The sequence below is a fragment of the Pristis pectinata genome, chromosome 29 (assembly GCF_009764475.1).
Source record: "Pristis pectinata isolate sPriPec2 chromosome 29, sPriPec2.1.pri, whole genome shotgun sequence".
In the NCBI taxonomy this organism is placed as follows: Eukaryota; Metazoa; Chordata; class Chondrichthyes; order Rhinopristiformes; family Pristidae; genus Pristis; species Pristis pectinata.
In genome coordinates, this window is record NC_067433.1 from 11,891,062 (window position 1) to 11,908,460 (window position 17,399).

A 17,399-nucleotide genomic window follows, 5' to 3' on the forward strand; every position below is an offset into this window, starting at 1 on the left:
AGGAACTCAGTGGGTCAGGCAGTGTCTGTGGAGGGAAATGGACAGTCAAAGTTTCAGGTTGAGACCCTTCATCTGGACTGAATACAGTCCCGATGAAGGGTCTCAACCCAAAACGTCAACTGTCCATTTCCGTGCACAGACACTGCCTGACCCACTGAGACCCTCCAACAGCGTTTTTTGCTCCAGATTCCACCATTGACAGTCTCTTGTGTCTCCATCAGGTTTACAGACTTTGAAACCAAGGTCCTAGCTGTTCTTTCAGGTGAACCTGGGGTGAAATTAACTTAAATTTCTTGAGTAACACACAAAGAAGCTGGAGAAACTCAGCGAGTCAGGCAACATCTCTGGAGGGAAATGGACAGTCGACAGTCAGTAGTCCACTTCCCTTCATAGATGCTGCCCGACTCACTGAGTTCCTCCAGCTTCCTTGTGTGTTGATCTCTTGATCTCCAGCATCTGCAGTCTCTTGTGTCTCCAATTTAAACTTCTTACTGGGGTGGCTGGATTAATAACATCGCCCATTTAACCAAACTGTATTGATTGTGTTTGGCACTTCCTTACTGGTATGCCGTTCTGGCTTACTTTCACCTCGGGGAATGGGCTTCTGAAGAAGCATTCTGGAAGACATTTATCCCTCTACAAACCGCTTCATTATCTCATTGCTGTTTGTGGGACCTTGCAGTATCCAAGGTGACAGCAATGTTTGCGTGCAACAAAATAATAAATATGTTTCTTTCTCTTTTGGTAAAGCACCAGCACATGCTCCAGGCTATACTTGGAATGATAAAGAAAGGAGATCTACATAATAGAGCATCGAGTTACACAACCCAGACTGCAGGTCACCAACAATGGAAGAGAACCAGAAAAACGTGATTGACTGGAAATACAATCTTGTCTCACAAGCTGCTTTCCCATTTTTACGGTGCTGCCTATGGTCCCATTTCTTGGTCTTTTTACCTTGCTCTAATTCTCAGCCTGGAGACACACGTGACCACAGGTGCTGGAATCTGGAGCCAAAAAAACCAAACTGCTGGAGGAACACAAAATGCTGGAGGAACTCAGCGGGTCAGGCAGCATCTGTGGAGGGAATGCACAGTCAACGTTTCAGGTGGAGACCCTTCTTCTGGAGTGAAAGATAAAAATTGGTAAATTGTTTTACTATTGTCACACGTACCAAGGTACAATGAAAGATTTCTCTTGCCTACCGTGCAGACAGATCAATTCATCACACAGTGCATTGAGGTAGAACAAGGTAAAACAGTAACAGAATGCACAATAAAGTGTTACAACTACAGAGAAAGTGCAGTGCAGGCAGACAATAAGGTGCAAAGTCATAATGAGGTAGATTGTGAGGTCAAAGGTCCATCTTATCGTACTAGGGAACCATTCAATAGTCTTATAACAGCGGGATAGAAGCTGTCCTTGAGCCTGGTGGTACGTGCTTTCAGGCTTTTGTATCTTCTGCCCGATGGAAGAAGGGAGAAGAGAGAAAGTCCGGGGTCGGTGGGGTATCTGATTATGTTGGCTGCTTTATCGAGGCAGAGAGAGGTATAGACAGAGTCCATGGAGGGCAGGCTGGTTTCCGTGATGTGCTGAGCTGTGTCCACAACTCTCTGCAGTTTCTTGCAGTCACAGGCAGAGCAGTTGGCCATACCAAGCCATGACGCATCCGGACAGGATGCTTTCTATGATGCATCATTAAAAATTGGTGAGGGTCAACGGGGACATACCAAATTTCTTTATGTTCCTGAGGAAGTAGAGGCGCTGCTAAGTTTATGCCAGGGGTCTATGTGGTTGGACTAGGACAGGCTATTACTGATGTTCACTCCTAGAAACTTGAAGCTCTCAACCCTCTTGACCTCAGCACCATTGATGTAAACAGGAGCATATGAACCACCCCACCACCCGCTTCCTTAAGTCAATGGCCAGCTCTTTAGTTTTGCTGACATCGAGGGAAAGGTTGCTATCATGACATCACGTTACTAAGCTCCCTATCTCCTTCCGGTACTCCGCCTTATCGTTATTTGAGATACGGCCCAGCACAGCGATATCATCTACAAATTTGTAGATGGATTTTGAGCAGAGTCTGGCTACACAGTCGTGAGTGTATAGGGATTAGAGTAGAGGGCTGAGGACACAGCCTTGTGGGGCACCAGTGCTGAGAATAATCGTGCAGAGATGTTGCTGCCTATCCTCACTGATTGCCGTCTGTTGGTCAGGAAATCAAGGATCCAGTTGCAAAGGGAGGTGTTGAGTCCCAGGTCTCAGAGTTTGGAGATAAGTTTGCTTGGAATTATAACATTGAAGGCAGAGTTGTAGTCAATAAACAATAGTCTAACGTAGGTGCCTTTACTGTCTAGATGCTCCAGAGATGAGTGCAGGGCCAGGGAGATGGTGTGCGCCATAGACCTGTTTCGGCGACAGGCAAATTGCAGTGGGTCGAGGTTTTCCAGGAGGCTGGAGTTAATGCATGCGGTGACCAACCTCTCAAAGCACTTCATGTTGGTGGATGTCAGAGCCACCGGTCAGTAGTCATTAAGGCATGTTACCTTGTTTTTCTTAGGTACCGGGATGATAGTGGCCTTCTTAACACAGGTGGGAACCTCAGATTGAAGCAAGGAGAGGTTAAAATTGTCTGCAAATACCCCTGCCAGCTGATCTACACAGGATCTAAGAACACGGCCAGGGACACCATCCAGGCCAGATGCTTTCTGCGGGTTCACTCTCCAGAAGACTGATCTTGTGCCCGCAACAGTGACCATGGGTTCAGGTGCACTGGAGGCTGTGGGGTGGGTGATGACATACCACTCCCCTTTTGTTCAAAACGTGCATAGAATGCATTAAGCTCATCAGGAAAGGATGCATTGCTGTTGGCGATCCTGCCTGACTTTGCTTTGTAGCCCATGATGGCATGTAAGCCCTGCCACAACTGACAGCTGGCCTGGGACTTGATTTTGGACTGGTATTGCCCCTTGGCATCTCTGATAGCTTTACGGAGGTCCTATCTCGATTTTTTGTAAAGGTCAGGGTTACCTGATTTGAATGGCGCAGTCCTGGACTTCTCCTGGTTCAGCCATGGTTTCCGGTTTGGAAACACCCGAATTGTTCTCTTTGGTACCCAGAGGAGATCACCAGTATAAAAATGTAGAGGGAAGGGTGGAAGCAAGAGCTGGCAAGTGATAGGTGGATCCAGGTGAGGGAGGTGATAGGAAGATGGGGGGTGGGAGAGTGGGAATGGCGTCAGAAGCTGGGAGGTGATAGGTGGAAATGACAAAGGGTTAAAGATGACAAAGGGTTAAAGATGATGGAACCTGATAGGACAGTGGGGCGTGGAATAAATGCAGGGAAGTGAGGAGGGCAGAGGGGAGTGGTGGGGGAGGGGAACCGGTGGGAGGAGCGTGTGGGTGATGGGCAGATGATTTGGGTGAGGGAGGGGAAAGAGACACGGTGATGGGGGCAGGTGGATCAGGAGGAGAGAGAAAAGGAGACAGAGGGAGCGGTTACTGGAAGTTGGAGAATTCAATGTTCATGCCCCCAGGTTGGAGACTGTCCAGGTGGAATATCAGGTGCTGTTCCTCTAATTTGCATTTAGCCTCAACTTGGCAGTAGAAGAGGCCGAGGACAGACAAGTCAGTGTGGGAATGGGAAGGAGAATTGAAATGGATAAAATTAAACTGCTGGAGGAACTCAGTGGGTCGAGCAGCATCTGTAGAGGGAGAGAAATTGTCAATGTTTCAGGTCGAGACCCTGCATCAGACAATTCCTCTCCCCTCACAGATGCTGCTCAACCCAGTGAGTTCCTCCAGCAGTGTATTTTCTTAGTCTTTTGCCTGATCTGACTCCAGTTGGAAACATTCAACAGCAGGGGCACAGCCTCTGCAATTCCTTCCTTCAACCACCACCTCCCTTCCTGCATTTGACTTGCTCTCATGAACCTAGCTTTGGGTCATCAGCCTGAATACTCCTTTTACGGCTCAATCATTTGCTCGGTAACAACACTCCTCTGAAGCAGATTATTTTTTTCTTAATAGTACTGCAGAAACAACTTGTTCTTTCCATCCCATAATGAAAGGCCGCCTCATTAATCAGCTCTGAGCAGCAGAAGTTCTTCAGCGAGAAAGGGGGAGCAACCAAGACGCACTGTAGAGAACACTGTTCGCCTTTTCATACAGAGAGAGTTGGCACAACAGAAGGTATGGATGTTCTCAGCTATCAGCCGTGGCTGCTCATCACATTCGTTTATGGTAATAGTTCCCAAAATACAGTGAATCCAGCATTTGCTCAGGGTTAACTGGAAGCTGGTTCACTCCTGAAAGCCACTATTATCAAAATCAAAGTCGAGTTTATTGTCATATGCACAAGTACACGTGTGCACAGGTGCAATGGAAAACTTACTTGCAGCAGCATCACAGGCACATAGCATCAGATCAGCAGCATTCACAAGAAAAACATAAATTAAACATAAATTATACAGAAATTTTACAAGAAAGAATGCAATTAGAACAAAAAAAAAGTCCATTTTAGTGCAAAGTGATCAAAGTGGTCATAGTGTTGCTAAACTGTAGTGATTAGGGTATTGCATAAATAAATGGCAATAGCTTAGCACTGTCTGCCACCATTGCCACACACTTTAAATAAACATTTCCTAAACATGACATTTCCTAATATTTATGGAATATACATCCACAATTAAAATGTGGAGTCGGGAATGTTCTGGGAAGGGGCCACTGAACTCACTGCCCTGGCTATGAGGCAGGTTCAGAGTGAAGGCCAACGAATGGGTCTGTAGTGAAGCGAAGGGTAGTTGTGGTGTGTGCATCAATGTGTTCCCAGCTTCTGACTCCATGAAAGAGTGGAAAGTGTGGAGTTACTGAGAGCTGGAAGTCACATGACAGCGTACACAACACTGAGAACAGTGCGGTTACAAAAGGCAGGTACAACCAGGGTTATCCCACAAGAGGTGAATGTGAGACGTGTTTCCAGTTAAGTCTGCAGCGACCCAGGTTCAATGCTGATCTCTGGTGCTTTCTGTGTGGAGTTTGCACATTCTCCATGTGACTCACGGGTTTCCCCCGGGGGCTCTGGTTTCTTCCACACTTGTCAAGTCAAGCTGTCACGTGCACAAGTATGGTGAGGTGCAGGTACAATGAAAAACTTGCTTGCAGCAGCATCACAGGCACATAGGTACAGACAACACAGAACCTATGTCATACATAAATTATACAAGATGAAGAAAAAAATGACTGTGCAAAACAAGGCATTAGTGCAAAATAACCACAATCATAGACAAGTCCATGGTAGTGCAAGAGATGGTCATCGTGTTCTGTTGCTGAGGTAGGATTAGAGTTGTGCAGGTCAATTCAAGAACCTGGTGGTGTGGAACTTCGGACTTCTGTACCTCCTGCCTGACAGTAGCAACGAGAAGAGGGCACGACCCGAATGGTGGGGATCCTTGATGATGGATGCTGCCTTCTTGACGGCAGGGAAGAAGACTGCAGGTTGGTAAATTCATTGGCCACTGTAAATTGCCCCTGGTGTGTAGATGAGTGGTGGAATCTGGGGGGAGTTAATGAGAATGTGGGGAGAATAAAATGGGATTAGTATAAACGGATGCTTGATGATTGGTGTGGACTCAGAGGGCTGAAGTGCCTGCTTCTGTGCTGTGTGACACTTTGACTTCACATGGAGCTATCAGCTGCAAGGATTAGAAAAAAGAGAATGGCAATATTTGTACCTGCTGGACTGATTGTCTCCGCTCCTGAGATATCAATGGACTTGGTTGCTGCCTATTAAGTTATCCCTTGTCTCTAAAGGGTTGCAACCTGAGCAGTATCACTAAAATTGAGTACCAGACCTTTCTAACTTTCCAGGATCCAGGGTTTGGACTTCTGCAAAGACACTGGCCAGATTTTGTACTACTCTCTTTGAGCAGCACCGCAAGAGATCAACATGAGTTGTTTCAATTGTTGATGGGAGCATTGTTGCACTTGTGTAGCACCTTACACGTCCCCTTCAGAATATGCAAATTACAAGCAAGACTGTGACACTTGATCCCTCAAGCTTGCTACCTCATTCAATAAGATCAGAGTTGATCTGATTATAACCTCAACTCTGCATTTCAGTGTAACCACGATAACCTTTCACAGAACACAGAACCCCTTGCATATCAAGAATCTGCCTAGATCTGCTTGAAAAATATTCAAAGACTTTGCTTCCATTGCCCTTTGAGGAAGAGAATTCCAAAGACTCCAACATCAAAGAGAAAAGATATTGCTTCATTTCTGCCTTAAATGTGTGACCCCTTATTTTTAAAGAGTGACCCCCTGTTCTAGACTCTCCCACAAGAGGAAACAACCTCTCCAATTCCACCCTGTCAATACACTTTAGGATCTTATTATTCAATTCAGTCTCCTCCAGATCTTCTAAACTCCAGCAGATACAGGCTGAGCCTGTACAAATTTTCCTCCTGATAACCCGCCCATTCCAGATGTTAGTACAGCAGACCTTCTCTGAACTGTTTCCAAAGCATTATTACTTTACCTCAAATAAGGAAACCGATAACTGAGCACAGTACTCCAGATGTGGCCTTAAGATCACCCTCTTAACTGAAACATAACCTTCCTACTTCTGCATTCAACTCCCCAACGAGAGAGAACGAAGAAAACCGGGCACTTTGGAGGAGAATAAAAGGTTAACCCCTGTGCGTGGAAGCAAGTTTAACAAGAAGTCTTTATGCAATCTGAATGGGGAAGGCACAAACTACTTGCTCAAATCCAGCAGCTCCCTTGAACTGGCTTCACCAAGAGCCTCTATGAGCCTCTCTCAGTATTTCCTTTGATTTGTGTATGGGGTGGGGAATGTTGGATGCTATAACTTGTACTGCTGCCACAAAGTTTTGCCCCGGGATCAGATAAAGAATGGGAAGACAGAAATATCTATCTTTGCCTTTGCATGTTGATTCATGACGATCGGCACCTCCTGCACAGTACTCTCAGCTTTCTGCTCTGTAGCTGGAGCTTTTGCAGATGAAGATAGGAGATACACAGCGCATCAGCTTTAAGTCACTTTTACACTGCCTTGAGAGGCACTGACCATTGCACAGCAACTATTTCAGACTCAAGATCCCAATGTGGTGGGTCGTAGCTTTGCTTCCAAATCAAGTGAGTGGAGGTTGAAGTCCCACTCCGGACACTGGACCATAAGTTCTCTGCTGTTCCTCCTGTGCAGTACTGCGGGCGTGCTGTTGTGTCAGAAGTTCCAGCTTTTGGCTGAGTTCAAAAGAGGCCCATCTACTCTCTTAAGTGGACATAAAAGATCCCAGGGCACAAATTATGAATGGTGTCCTAGCGATATTTATCCCACAATCCAGATCGCTAAGAGGGTCCTTATCACCCTGCCATTGGAGCTTACAGCTTCCTGGCTGGTTGCTATGTTATCAGAATCAGATTTATTATCACTGACATATGATGTGAAATTTGTTGCTTTGCAGCAGCAGTACAGTGCAAAGACATAAACATCTATAAATTACAGAAATTAATGAATAGTGCAAAAAAAAGAAATAATGAGGTGGTGTTCATGGGTTCGTGGACTATTCAGAAATCTGATGACAAAGAGGAAGAAGCTGTTCCTGAATCATTGAGTGTGAGTCTTCAGGCTTCCATACCTCCTCCCTGATGATAGTAACATGAAGAGGACAGGTCCCAGATGGTGAGGATCCTTAATGATAGATGCCGCCTTCTTCAGGGCACCGCCTCTTGAAGGTGTCCTCGGTGGTGGTGGGGGGAAGGTTGTGCCCGTGATGGAGCTGGCTGAGTCTACAACCCTCTGCAGCTTCTTGCAATCCTGTGCTTTGGAGGCTCCATACCAGGCTGTGATGCAACCAGTCAGAATGCTCTCCACCATACATCTATAGAAGGTTGTAAAGGTCTTTAGCAACATACCGAATCTCCTCAAACTCCTAATGAAGTAGAACTGTTGGCGTGCCTTCTTCATGATTGAATCAATGTGTCGGGCCCAGGATAGATCCTCTGAGATGTTGACGCCTAGGAGCTTGAAGCTGCTCACCCTTTCCACCACTGACCCCTCAATAAGGACTGGTGTGTGTTCTCCCGACTTCCCCTTCCTGAAGTCCACAATCAGTTCCTTGGTCTTGCTGATGTTGAGTGCGAGGTTGTTGTTGTGACACCACTCAACCAGCCGATCTACCTCACTCCTGTACGCCTCCTCATCGCCATCTGAGATTCTGCCAACAGTGGTGTCGTCGGCGAATTTATAGGTGGTGTTTGAGCTGTGCTTTCTACAAAAGTGTCTAAACTAAAAGTTCTTCTTCGATTACATTGTGAGATGTTGTGAACTTTGAGAATGAAAACATTTCTTTTAAGTGTGCACTGGAATGAGACGAGTTAACCTGCTCTTTTCCACTTGAGTTTGGATTGTTGAAATTAGGAAGTTCCCAGCACCACGCCAGGTCATGGTGAGAGCCCTTGAGCATTCAGCTTGTGGTAACATTTCATGCAGAGAGTGGCACTGCTGAAGCACATGTTCAGAACCATCTGGGCTTCCTAGATTAATAGCTGAAGTAGGGCTGCAACCCAACATCTTCTCACTCCATCCAGACGACCAGCATCGACTGTCACTGGGCAACAGCAAAGTCATGGCACAGCTGCACCTGAACTGACCCTTATCCCATTGCAAAGCATTTACAGATGAACAAATTCTTACATTTTTCTTATGACACAGAAGGCGGCCATTCAGCCCATCAATTCTCTGCCAGCTGGCAGGGCAATTCATTGACCCCATCCCTCCGTTTATTTCCCTGTCCTATTCTCTCCTATCTGCCATTTAATTTTGCCCTGATTTTCCGACCACTCGCCCACATTAGGGGCAATTTATAACGGCCAATTAACTTGCCAACCAACACACTTTCATGGTGCGGCAGGAAACTGGAGAACCCCACACGGTCATAGGGAGAACGTGCAGACTCCACACAGGTGGCACCAGAGATGAGCCTCAAACCTGGGTGGTTGAAGCCAGAGGTAGCAGTTCCAGGAGCAGGAGGCAACTACCCTGCCCCTTGAGCTTGTTCTGACATTTGCTCATTTGTCTGTAACCTCAGCAGCACACTCTAGTCTACCTCTAGTAACCTTTCACCCCCATCCATCTTGCTTTTAAACATATTCAAAGACCCTGCTTCCATTGCCCTTTGAGGAAAAGACTTGCCAAAGAATCACAACCCACTCAGAGAAAGAACTCCACCTCATTCAGTCTTAAATGGTGATCTCCTCAGGATCATGTACGTTTTGATCAATTGTTCACCATGTCTCCCTGCAATGGTGCCCACACTTCACTGGCTGTGAAGTACTTGGGACATCCTGAGGTGATGAAAAGTTGGGTGGAGATGCAAGTGCTTTCTTTCCGATTATTCCAACTCACTACCTGGTGGTGGATTACACCTTTAGACAGGAATGGTTCCACAGCAGGGGTTGCGAAGTGGGGTCTATGTTGCTGCAGACACTATGGTGCACATGACTTCCTTGTTGATCCTCACGGGGGGGTGGGGGGTGGGGGGGTGGGTGGTTTGCCTGGCTCCCTCAGACTTCGGCCTGTTTCTTCCAGCTGCTTCAAAAGGCAAGCAAGCTTTATTCACCTTGACAGGTGGCCTAGAGCAGGCGATCTGAAACACAGGCAAAACAACCCATTCAGTCACCACGTCTCACCAAGTGTTATCCAGGCCGCAGTGGGTGCGAAGTCAAATAGAACATAGAACAGTACAGCACAGGAACAGGGCCTTTGGTCCACGATGTCTGTGCCCAACATGATGCCAAATTAAACTAAATTCCTTCTGCCTGCACATGATCCATATCCCTCCATACCCTGCACGTTCAGAAGTTAGCTTTATTAGTCACATGTATATCGAAACACACAGTGAAATGCATCTTTTGGTAGAGTGTTCTGGGGGCAGCCCGCAAGTGTTGCCATGCTTCCGACACCAACATAGCATGTCCACAACGTCCTAACCTGTATGTCTTTGGAATGTGGGAGGAAACCGGAGCACCCAGAGGAAACCCATGCAGACACGGGGAGAACATACAAACTCCTTACAGACAGCGGCGGAAATTGAACCCGGGTCGCTGGCGCTGTAATAGCGTTACGCTAACCGCTACACTACCGTGCCTGCCTTGCTACCATGCCTGCCTATCTAACAGCCTGTTAAATGCCACTATTGTATCTGCTTCCACCACTACCCCCAACAGTCCATTCCAGGCACCCACCACTCTCTGTGTAAACAAAACTTTCCCCGTACATTTCCTTTAAACTTTCCCTGTCTCACCTTAAAATGCATGCCCTCTAGTATTGACATTTCCACGCTGGGAAAAAGATTCTGATTATCTACCCTATCTATGCCTCTCATAATTTTATAAACTTCCATCAGGTCTCCCCTCAGCCTCTGACACTCCAGAGAAAACAACTCAAGTTTGTCCAACCTTTCCTTATGGCTCATTCCCTCTAATCAATGCAGCATCCTGGTAAACCTCTTCTGCACACTTTCCAAAGCCTCCACATCCTTCCTGTAATGGGACGACTGGAATCCCAAGCAAAGAATGTAAGCACAAAGATCTAGGCTTGACCTGCCAGTACAGTACAGAGGGATTGCAGCACTGCTTCAGAGCTGGCTGATGGATAAAGCAATGAGCCTCGTTTTTTTTCCATAAAATAGGCACAAAAAATGCAACACATTATTTTGAACAACTGCAGCAGATTCTTGGTCAATATTTATCCCTGAATCAACGTCACTGAAAGAGTGGGTCTGGTCATCGTCATATTTCTCCATGAGTAGATTCCTAGATAAAGAAACCAGAGGCTTGGACAATTGATCTGGAGGTATGAGTTCAATTCTCACCACGGCAACTGGAGAATTTACAGTCAATTTAATAAATTTGGAACAAAAATCCAATGTCAATAACAGTCACTATGAAACTACTGGATTGTGCTAAAAATCCACTGGGTTTCATAGACTCAGATTCAGATTAGTTTCTTGTCATCTACACCAGGGTGCAATGTTCCTACCTCGTGTGAAGCTCAAAAGAGTAAAGAGTACATAGTGATAATAAATACAACAATAAATACAGTGAAGAGCACAAAACAGCAAATGTGCAAAGTATAACAGTGCAAAATGAAGTAGTGCACAAAGAAATGTTAAAGTGACAATAACAGAAGAGGTAGAATTAAAGGTTCCAGAACATGACAGGGGATGTGAAAGAGGTGACTGGTTCAGAAGTCTGAGAGTGGTGGGCAAGAAGCTGTCCTTGAATCTGGTTGTCTGGGTTTCAAGCTCCTGTATCTTCTCCTGGAAGGTAGAAGAGAGAAAAGGGAATGGCCATCCCTGACCATACTGTCAGCCTTCCTGATGCAACGCATCGTGAAGATGGACTGCATGGAAGGAAGTGAGGAGCCTATGACGGACTGGGCAGTGTTTGCCGCTCTCTGCAGGTTCTGTTGGTCCAGAGCAGAGCAGTTGCCATACCAGACTGAGGTGCAAGCTGTCAGGATACTTTCTACAGTTCTCCAGGGAAGGAAACACGCCACCTTACCCAATCACTGACATTCCATTCTGAGCTCTGTGAAAGGAAGCGATTACCAGGCAAGCAAAAAAAAAACAAGATTCAAGGACGTGCATAAAAGCCTGGCTGAAGAATTTCAACATCCCTACTGACCACTGATGATCCCTGGCCCATGACCGCTCAAAGTGAAGGAGCCTTCGGGATGGTATTGAGAACCTCGAGGCCCTGCATCGGAAGCACACAGAGGCCCTGCAGAAGGATCAGAACACCTCACAAACTGACCCATCAGATGCCTGATGTCCCATCTGTGGAAGGGTCTGCAGTTCCCACATTAGCCTCATCAGCCGCTTCACAACCCACAAAACCAGACTGGAAGCAAGTCGTCCTTGATCTTGAGGGACTGCCTAAGAAAGAGAAGACCAGATCCCTGAACTGCCCTGTGAAATGACTCAGCAAACCCCTCAACTGATACAGGCTGGGTATTAAACAAGGGATATGTAGTCAGTGCAGGAAAGTGGTGCTGAGGTAAAGGTCAGACACAAGCTTCTGTTTCTTCTGTTCTTATACAAGCCTTGTCCACATCCCACAGCGACATCTGAAGTTGTAGGGAAAATATTGACATTCGTAATGGAAATGGTAAGGGTGAACGAGTTGATGTGATGTATTTGGTTTGTCACAAAGTCTTTGACAAGGTGATACAATTGAGGTCTTTAAACAAAATCAGAGGGCACAGTTTTGGGATTGTACTGCTGTGGATTGAAAACTGGTGAACAGACAGAAAACAGAAAGTCAGAATAAATGGGTCGTTTTCAGGTAGGAAGGCTATGACTGGTGGTGGGGTCCTGGCTGAACACAATCTCTATCAATACTTTGGATGAGGGGATCAAGGGTAATAGATCCAAGTTTGGGCAGAGAGAAGGTTGCAAAGAAACTTACAGGTTAAACGAATGGACATACTAGATGGAATCTAATTTGGAAAATAATGAGGTCAGTCATTTTGGTAGAAAAAAATAGAATGGCAGAGTATGTTTTAAATTGTGAGAAACAGAAAGGGTTTCAGAGAGACCTGGGTGTCTTTTATTCCCTCCATTGATGCTGCCTAAGTTCCTCCAGCATTTTGTGTGTGTTGCTTCAGAGAGACCTGGGTGTTTTTGTACATGTATCACTGAAAGTTAACACAAATGTACAGCAAGCAAAAGTATTTTGGTCTTTATTGCAGGAGGATTTGAGTACAAGAGCAGAGACATCTTGTTCCAATTATATAGGGCCTTGGTGAGACCAGATCTGCAATATTATGCACAGGCCTGGTCTCCCTACCTAAAAAATGATATATTTGTGATTGAGACAGTGCAGCAAGGATTCACCAGATTGAATGCTAGAATGGTTGGTTTGATGCATGAGGATAGGTTAAACAGACTGTGCCTATACTCTTGAGTTTATTGAAACATATAAGATTCTTACAGGGCCTGTCAGGTTAGATGCAGGAATGATGTTTCTCCTGACCAGGAGTCATAATCTCAAGAACACAGGTCAGCTACTCAGGACAGAGATGAGAAGAAATGTTTTCACTCAGAGGATGATGAATCTTTATAATTCTCTACCCAATACATATGAGGCAGAGATCAATAGATTTGAGGTTATTAAGGGAATCAAGGGATAAGGGGTTAGTGCAGAAAGTGTCAGTGAAGTGAAAGATCAGCCGCACTCTTATTGAATGTGGTAACAGGGATGAGGGGTCTACTATTTCTTATATAAAAGACTTCCCTGCTGTATTTTGTACTGGTTACCACACCAGTTAACAATACATCTTTTGTTTTTCAAAATGTGCTCAGTGCACCCACATCTTCTGCCCCTGAAGGCACTGATTTTTTTTTGTCTGTTGCCAGGGTTACGGATTTCATGGATAGCCATCTGTTAAAATGGCAATGTTTCCTGTCTGACTGTCAGCAGTCAGTGATGAGCAGGTTGTTTGATTGTGGAACATTCATTTGACAGTCACACATATGTACTTCCTGGCATGAGTCACTGGATAGTGTTGGAGCACAGGAAGCCAGGCTGATCTTCTCCACTTCATAATGCAGCAGCAAGTCATCAGCATTCCAAAAATAAAACTCTCTGGTATCATGGATTTGGAGATGAATGTTTTCACCACTGTAGAGAAATCTGAATTAATGTCATGAGAGTGGTGAAGAGAGGATGTGACAACTTCGTATTTCATAATCTCTTATCCCATCGAACTTTTCTTGTGAACTCTGGTAGCATGGTGGTGCAGCTAGTAGAGCTGCTTCTTCACAGCTCCAGCAGCCTGGGTTCAATCCTGACCTCCGCTGCTGTCTATGTGGAGTTTGCTCATTCTCAACAAATTTCACGACATGTGTCAGTGATAATCAACCTGATCCTGATCCTGATTCTCCTTCATATCGTTGGGGTTCCCCCGGATGTTCTGGTTTCCTCCCACATCCCAAAGACGTGCAGGTTGAGAGGTTAATTGGCCCCTGTAAGTTGTCCTTAGTGTCTAGGTGAGTGGTAGAGTCTGGGGAGACATTGATGGGAATGTGGGGAGAATAAAATGGGATCAGTGCGGGATTAGTCTAAATGGGTGCTTGTTGGCCAGCCTGGATTCTGTGGGCTGAAGGGCCCGTTTCTGTGCTGTGTGACTTTGTGATTAAATTAGGAGGATGTTCAGCCAAAGACCTATGCCGGCTGTCAGAGAAATCCCACCAGTCCCATTCCTTCACTATTTTCCTGTAACCAATTCACATTAACTCACCTACCACCCCCAATTCTCTTACACTAGGGGCAATTTACAGTGGACAATTAACCTGCCAACACGACTTTGGGATATGGGAGGAAACTGGAGCACCCCAGGGGAAACTCACACAGTCACAGAGAGAATGTGCAAACTTCACACTGACAATACGTAAGGTCAGGATTGAATCAGTATAACTGGCGGCTCTACTAGCAGAGCATTTGTGCAGCCCTTAATGCCTGTGCCTTTCAAGGTTCTGTCCCTGCACCCCTTAACCCAAAAGAAACATCCAATCCAGGCTAAAAGCACCCATGACGGGAGTCTAGAAAATGCATGGATTAAAGGAAGAAGAAGCAAACAGACTCACAAAACTAGTCCGAACTTTCAGTTACATCATCGATTGAGGTTGAGAACAAAAAACCCATACTTCCCAGAGCTCACAAGATCTTAACTTGCAACACTTATCCAAAACAATCGGAGATCACATTGAAATCTTCCAGATTCTGAGATGACGTGGTCAACACTAAGTGTTTCCTTCCCTTGGAAGGAACATAGAGGGACGACTGAGCCCAGTATAAGGAATTGGTCACTTAGGACTGAGATGAGGAAAAGTGTCTTCACACAGAAGGTTGTGGTAGGGCTGAACACAGAATCAAACATTGTGGGGATTGGGTAGGAAGTGGCAAGGAAGAACATCAGCCATGATATCGAATGGTGGCGCAGGACTGACGAGCCACTTGGCTGACCTCTGCTCTGAATTCTTAAAGGTCTTCAAACAGGAGGGGGAGAAAAAAGCATGAAAAATAAACCAGCTCAGCCATGACTGGTAAAACCAGGGACACCAGCAGCAACCAACTCAAAACCTTTCAATATCAAAACAAAATATTCTGGAAATAGACAGCAAGTCAGGAGGCATCTGCAGAGAGAAAACCAGAGCTGATGTTACAGGTGGCCTTTCATCTTGTGGGAAAAGTTATGATTGAAACGAGTTTTAAGATTCAGAGAAATGGGAAGGTGTGTGTTATGGTAGTGACCAGGAAAGAGTGAATGATGTGGTGCAAGCTGAGAGACACTAGTGAAGGTATGTCTGAAGGAGTGTAAGTGGGAGGAGATAACTGGAATCTGAAATACCATGGGAAAGAATAAAAACTTAATGCTGCAATGTGAGATGTGAGGCTGGAGTGGATGATTATCTGAAATTGTTGAAGTCCTTGAAGCATTTATATACCTGGTTGGAAGAAGGTTGAGCTTCACTGGTACAGTGTAGGAGTCCTATGACAGAGGGGTCAGAGAGGGAATGGGATAGAGAATTCAAGTAACGGGGAACTGGAATCCCTGGTTCTGAACTACGTCGTGAAATTTGTTGTGCAGTAGCAGTACAGTGCAAAGACATAAAAATTACTATAAATTACAAAATAAAAAATAGTGCAAAAAAAAGGAATAACAAAGTAGTGTTCATGGACTCTTCAGAAATCTGATGGTGGAGGGAAAGAAACTGTTCCGGAGTCGTTGAGTGTGGGTCTGGTGGGGAAGTGTTCTACAAAGCAGTCAGATAATCTGCATTTGGTTTCCCCAATGTAAAGGAGACCACGTCATCAGCACCAAATGCAATCCAATGTAGCAGACTGGAAGAGGACAAATAAATCATTGGTTCAACCGGAAGGAGCACTGGGGTCCTTGGACAATGGGAGGGAGGAGGTGACGTGGTTACGTGAGAAGGTGCCATGAGAAGGGAAGAGGGTCTATCTGGAGACAGATGCACAAACCAGTGAATCACGGAGGGAACGGTCCCCTTGGAATGCTGAATGGAGAAGGGAAGGGAAGCTGCAGCCAGTGGTAACATGGCACTCAGAGATTGCAGAGGATATCCAATGAAATTGGAGGCTGGTGGGGTGAAAGGTGAGGATAAGGGAAGCCTATCCCGGCTCGGGGTGGGAAGAGCTGGGATGAGAGCTGAAGTGTGGGAAATGGAACAGATATGGGAGAGACACTGGTCAACCATGGTGAAGGCTCAAGCATGCCCGAGGGAAGCACTGGTGTGCAAGGTGGCATTGTCAGAGTAGGTGTGACAGACGTGGATAAACTGGGAGAATGGAAATGAATCCTTACAGGAAGCAGGGTGCGAGGAAACATCGCCAAGGTGTGTGTGGGAATCCGTGGACTTGGAGTGGTTACCTTTTGCATAGCCATCCCCTGAGGAAGGGAAGAATCAGGGTTAATGTTGCTGGTTGTAGATTTTCACCTGCATGGGACTCCCTGGTTATTCTTCCTCCCAGTCACCTTCCCAATACTCCCAACGGCTCCGGTGTCAGTCTCCCGCTTCCTGCCAGTGGACAAAAGAAGTTCCAATCAAAGTTTAAAAACTCCAACGTGTTAAGGCATTTTATTCAATTAAAGGAACATGGCGCCAAAGTAACAGCTGCAAGCCCTGTTTTATATCAAGGTAGAAAAAACAGCTCTAATTTCTCTTCAGTATTGTTCTTGTATGCTCTTAATTGTCTTTCCTTCCCTTTTAAAACTACTGACTCAAGCTGGAGTGCAATGAACATTTGGAATTATACCACAGAACGAGGCCTTTCAGCCCATCTTGGCCATTCTGGCTCCAAGATAAAATGGTTCCAATCAATTCTGCTCATAATGGGCCTGTCAGTTGCCCCCATTTTGACTGATACCATTAACTGTTCCGCCATTATTCTAGGCCATGCCAGAAGAAAAATGAGTTGGATTTCTATAGCACCATTCATATCCTTTTCAAAACATCCCAAAGACCTTTACAGACAATAAATTACCCTTTAATGAGTTATTATTGTTGTGTTGTAGCAAAGTCAATAGTCAATTTATGTAGAGCAAGCCCCTGCACACACCAATGTGATGTAATCAGATAACGTACGGACTTAAGGATAAACACTGACCAGATCACTGGGGATAAATCCATTGGTCCTCTCAAAATATGTTGAAGATGGGTCTGTGATTTAGCATCTCACACACAAGGGCACTTTTGACAGGACAATACTCCCTTGGTATTAGAATGAGGTGAAGTCTATACAGTTGAACTCAAGATGCAATGGCAGGAAGTGAACCCAGAACTT